The sequence below is a fragment of the Piliocolobus tephrosceles genome, chromosome 1 (genome assembly GCF_002776525.5).
Source record: "Piliocolobus tephrosceles isolate RC106 chromosome 1, ASM277652v3, whole genome shotgun sequence".
Taxonomy (NCBI): domain Eukaryota; kingdom Metazoa; phylum Chordata; class Mammalia; order Primates; family Cercopithecidae; genus Piliocolobus; species Piliocolobus tephrosceles.
Window position 1 is genome coordinate 195,856,965 of NC_045434.1, and position 6,000 is coordinate 195,862,964.

Genomic DNA, 6,000 nt, shown 5'->3' on the forward strand with positions numbered 1-6,000 from the left:
TAGGCACATGCCATCATACCCAGCTAATTTTTGTTATTTTATATATACACACACACACACATATATATGCAAATAAGACACACTATCAACAACTATTCAATCTAGATGATGAATGTACAGAATTAGTTGTACTATAATCCTTCCTGCTTTTCTGTATGTTTGAAATTTTCATAATAAGAAATTTAAGAGGGCTCTCTGGTCTCGGCTGCAGAAGCGAGATGACGAAGGGAACGTCATCGTTTGGAAAGTGTCGCAATAAGACGCACACATTGTGCCACCGCTGTGGCTCTAAGGCCTACCACCTTCAGAAGTCGACCTGTGGCAAATGTGGCTACCCTGCCAAGCACAAGAGAAAGTATAACTGGAGTGCCAAGGCTAAAAGAAGAAATACCACCGGAACTGGTCGAATGAGGCACCTGAAAATTGTATACCGCAGATTCAGGCATGGATTCCGTGAAGGAACAACAGCTAACCCAAGAGGCCAGCTGTTGCAGCATCCAGTTCATCTTAAGAATGTCTACGATTAGTCATGCAATACATGTTCTGGTTTAAAAAAAAAAAAAAAATTTAAGAGGAAAAAAATGCAGAGATATAACGTATTCGTGGATTGGAAGACTGAATATTATGAAATAATCAGCAGTGGGAGAGCTGCTTGTCTTCCCCCATGCAGGATGCAGCCCCTGCAGAGCCTCCTTTGCCCCAACTCTGGTGACTTTGATTTAGCACCAGGCAGACCCTTGCTCCAGCATGACACAGCGCTCTGCCTCCCCTGGCTCCTGGCAGCCTCAGGAAGCCGGAGTACAAAGCTTCATTTGCAGAGTGCTGGAGAGAAAGAAGCCTGGCTGATGGAGGCCAGAACATGCTTAGCAGTTCCCTCCCTGTCCTTGGGGGAGGCTTGGGTTCCCCTCTCCCATGAGGAAGACCTGTGGGATTCCACTAAGGATTCCAGTAACTTCTCTCAGTGCTGGAGAGGTCTGTGGCTGTCCTTCACTCACAGACAGGCTGTGTTCTGAAGTTTTCTTCATAACTCCATTGTTTGTTTGGAATGCTGTGTTTTGTGGAAACAACAGTCATACTAATGGCTGATATTTGTTAAGCCCTTGTCAAGTGCTAGCCACTTTGCTACAGCCACTTGGTGAATTCTCACCTAATCCTTCCAGCAGCCTTCTGAGGTGGACTCAATGATGTTCCATTTTATTTTATTTTTTTTGAGACAGTCTTGCTCTGTCACCCAGGCTGGAGTGCAGTGGCACGATTTCAGATCACTTCAACCTCCACCTCCCAGGTTCAAGTGATTCTTCCTGCCTCAGCCTCCTGAGTAGCTGGGACTATAGGCACCTGCCAACACGCCCGGCTAATTTTTGTATTTTTAGTAGAGATGGGGTTTCACCATGTTGGCCAGGCTGGTCTCGAGCTCCTGACCTCAGGTAATCCGCCTGCCTCAGCCTCCCAAAGTTCTGGGATTACAGGGGGTGAGCCACCACATCCGGCCTTTTTATTTTAATTTTTAAATTTTTTTTAGAGACACAGCCTCGCTCTGTCACCCAGGCTGGAATGCAGTGATGTGGTCATACCTCACTGCAACCTTGAACTCCTAAACTTTCCCTTCAACTGTAGCTATCTCTTGTTAGGTTGTTTCATCACCACCTTGACTTCCTGCCTCAGTCTCCCATGTAGCTAGAATTACAGGTTCATGCCACATACAGCTATTTTTTTTGGAGGGAGGGACAGAGTTTCGCTCTTGTCGCCCGGGCTGGAGTGTAATGGTGTGATCTCAGCTCACTGCAACCTCTGCCTCCCAGGTTCAAGTGATTCTCCTGCATCAGCCTCCTGAGTAGCTGGGATTACAGGTGCCCACCACCACACCTGGCTAATTTTTTTTTTTTTTTTTTTGAGACGTAGTCTTGCTCTGTCACCAGGCTGGAGTGCAGTGGCTTGAACCTCCGCCTCCCGGGTTCAAGCAATTCTCCTGCCTCAGCCTCCCTAGTAGCTGGGACTACAGGCACGCACCACACCCAGCTAATTTTTTGTATTTTACTGAAGATGGGGTTTCACCATGTTATCCAGGCTGGTCTCGAACTCCTGACCTCAGACAGGTGATCCACCCACCTCGGCCTCCCAAAGTGTTGTGATCACAGGCGTGAATCACCACGCCCAGCCCACATACAGCTAATTTTTTTAAATTATTATTTTTATAGAGATGGGGTCTCACACTATGTTGCCCAGGCTGGTCTCAAACTCCTGGCCTCAAGCAGTCCTCCTGCTTCAGCCTCCCAACGTGCTGGGATTACAGGCGTGAGCCACCATGCTTGGCCTTCCATTTTATTTATTTAGCAGGTGATGGCACAGAGAAGTTGAGTGACTTGACCCACCTCACTCAGCTAGTAAGTGATTGGACCGAGATTTATACCTGTATGTCTTTCTGACTCCAAAGCCTATATCCAAGTCAGGAAGGAAGCGGTGAGTGGGGAGCCATAAGCTGGGACTCTGGGGCCTGTGGGACAGGATTAGGGGTTTGGTTTGGAGTAGTATCACCAGCTTTGGAAAGAGCTGCTGGGCGTTCTGCATCCTGGAGCGTCATGGCATGAACAGTTGGTCAGGAGCAATGTCAGGGGCTCCTGGGAAGCTAGTACTGTGCTCAGGGCTGTGGAAGCATCTCATTCAGCCCTTACCACAATCCTATGAAGGTGTGACTTGACCCATCTCCCATTTTACGGATAAAGAAACTGAGCCAGGCGCAGTGGCTCACCCCTGTAATCCCAGCACTTTGGGAGGCCGAGGTGGGTGGATCATGAGGTCAGGAGTTCAAGACCAGCCTGGCCAACATGGTGAAACCCTGTCTCTACTAAAAATACAAAAGATTAGCCAGGCATGGTGGTGGGCACCTGTAATCCCAGCTACTCGGGAGGCTGAGGCAAAGAATTGCTTGGACCCTAGAGGTGGAGGTTGCAGTGAGCCAAGATTGCGCCACTGCAATCCAGCCTGGGCAACAAAGCGAGACTCCATCTCCAAAAAAAAAAAAAAGAGAGAGAGAAAGGGTCCCCCTTTATTGCCCAGGCAGGTCTCAAACTCCTGGCTTCAAGCAGTCTTCCTGCCTCAGCCTCCCAAAGTGCTGGGATTACAGGCATGAGCCACTATGCTTGACCCTGTGAGCTAATAATAGCTCACACTTGCTAACCATTTGCTTTGTGCCATTTCACATATATTGATTAATTTAATCCTCACAACAACCCTGTGAAGGGGAGTTACTATTGTTTCTATTTCAGTGATTAGGGAAACTGAGGCACAAAGCGCTTATATGATTTTTTAGCAAATGATATTAGCAGGAGAAACCCAGCTGGGCAGAAGTGGAGCTAGATTCATTAACTATTCTACCTGTTATTCCTGTTTTACAGATGAGAAAACTGAGGCTCAGAGAAGTTCATTTGACTTCAGCCTTACACACTACCAGTCAATGACAAAACCAGGTTTCAGAGTGTGACCATTGGCCTCTAAATCCCCAACCCTTTTTCACGCTGCCCATTTTAGGGAAGAAATGCTCAGATGCTTAGTTGCATTTTAAACATGCTGTAGTCAAGGTGGTGATGAAACAGCCTAACAAAGGTTTATTTGGTAGTTGAAAATGTGAGACTGGAGCATGTTTGCTTCGCTAATATATGCCAAGTGCCTAGAATTGTGCCTGGCACATTGGCAGGCACTCAGTAAATAATCATTGGAGGCAAATGGCCAAACTGGAGACATTATCTGGCAAACAATGCAATGGAAGCAATGACAGGGTACATGGTGTAGGGCTGGGGGTACAGGCTGCCCCAGGAGCCTCAGACTTCTTTCTGGAAGGAACCACTGTTCAGGTCCTCTGTGCCCTGGGGTACCCAGAGGCTCAATGGGTGGAGTTTTGGGCTTTGCATATGACACACCTGGGTTAGAGTCCTGTTCTGCCGATATAACGGGACAGGACCTAAATAACTTACTTAAATCTTTCTTTCTTTTCATCTTTCTTGCTTTTTTCTTTTCTTTTCCTTCTTTTTTTTGAGACAGAGTTTCGCCCAGGTTGGAGTGCAACGGTGACTTCTCAGTTCACTGCATCCGCAACCTCCACCTCCTGAGTTCAAGCGATTCTCCTGCCTAAGCCTCCCGAGTAGCTGGGATTATAGGCATGTGCCACCACGCCCAGCTAATCTTTATATTTTTAGTAGAGATGGAGTTTCTCCATGTTGGCCAGGCTGGTCTCAAACTCTTGACCTCAGGTGATCTTCCCATCTCAGCCTCCCAAAGTGCTGGGATTACAGGCATGAGCCACCGCACCCAGCGTCTTTTTTTCTTTCTTTCTTATTTTTTATGGAAGTATAATGGGCTTACCAAAAGTACACAAGTTGTGACTGTGTGCAGTGGCTCATGCCTGTAATACTAGCATTTTGGGAAGCCGAGGTGAGTGGATGACTTCAGATCAGGAGTTTGAGACCAGCCTGGCCAACGCGGTGAAACCACATTTCTACCAAAAATACAAAAATTAGCTGGTGTAGTGGCACATGCCTGTAATCCTAGCTACTCAGGAGGCTGAGGCAGGAGAATTGCTTGAACCTGGGAGGCAGAGATTGCAGTGAGTCAAGATCATGCCACTGCACTCCAGCCTGGGCAACAGAGCAAGATTCCATCCCCCCAAAAAAAAAAAAAGTATAAAAGTTGCAAGTGTTCTGTCAGATGAATGTCCACAAACTGAATGCACACATGTAATCAGATCAAGAAACAGTATATGACTGGCATCCTAGGAGCCCCCTCATGCCCCCTTCCAATCACTCTCCAAGACTAACCACAATCCTAATTTCTAACACCGTGGATTACTTTTGCCTATTTTTGAACATTTTGTATTGTATGTCTGATTTCCTCACTTTACACGGTTAGTTTCGTTTTGTTTTATTTTTTCGAGATGGAGTCTCACTCTGTCACCCAGACTGGAGTGCAATGGCGTGATTTTAGCTCAATGCAACCTCCACCTCCTGGGTTCAAGCAATTCTCCTACCTCAGTCTCCCGAGTAGCTGGGATTACAGGTGCACACCATTGTGCCTGGCTAATTATTGTATTTTTAGTAGAGAGGGGGGTTTCACCATGTTGGCCAGGTTGGTCTCGAACTCCTGACCTCAAATGATCTGCCCTCCTCAGCCTCCCAAAGTGCTGGGATTATAGGCATGAGCCACTGCACCCGGCCAGACAATGTTTATGAGATTCATTAATATTATTGTGTGTAGTTGACGATGGTTCAATTCTCATTGCTATATAGAATTCCATTGTGTGAATATACTACTTTTTGAAAACATTCATTCCACTAGTGGGGCATTTGGGTAGTTCCAGAGTTTGTCTATTATGAGAATCATTGCTGTGAACATCTTTGTGCATGTCTTTCAGAGTACATTATCTCATGCACGTTGCTGTCGGGTAGATGCCTGGGAGCAGGTTTTCTGGGCGTGCATATGTTCAGCTTAGGTAGCTGTTGCCAAACAGTTGTCCAAAGCGGTCATATGAGATTTGTACTTGCTCTATTTTTTTGCCAACACTTGGTATGTTTTATTTTTTTTCATTTTAGCCATTCTAGTGCATGTGTCATAGTAGCATATTGTAGTTTTAATTTGCATTTCCTGGATGACTAATGAATATAAGCACCTTTTCATGTGTTTATTGGCTGTTTGGACAGCCTCTTTTATGAGATGCCTACTTAAGTCTTTTGTCCATATTTGTATTCAGTTGTGTGATTTTCTTACTGACTTACAGGATTTCCTTACACGTTCTTTTTTTTTTTTTTTGAGATGGAGTCTTGCTCTGTCACCCAGGCTAGAAAGCAGTGGCGTGATCTCAGCTCACAGCAATCTCTGCCTCCTGGGTTCAAGCGATTCTCCTGCCTCAGCCTCCCAAGTAGCTGGGATTACAGGCATGCGCCACCATGCTCAGCTAATTTTTGTATTTTTAGTATAGATGAGGTTTCACCAGGTTGGCCAGGCTGGTCT

At 46.2% G+C, this 6,000-nt stretch overlaps 1 protein-coding gene and 1 pseudogene across 1 annotated transcript in view; one reads left to right on the top strand and one right to left on the bottom strand.

Moving 5' to 3' along the window:
* ZDHHC18 (zinc finger DHHC-type palmitoyltransferase 18) overlaps nt 1-6,000 on the bottom strand; it is a 29,347-nt gene that overhangs the window by 9,525 nt on the left and 13,822 nt on the right. The gene's annotated exons all lie outside the window — the stretch shown is intronic.
* On the top strand, nt 165-511 carry LOC111547643 (annotated as a pseudogene).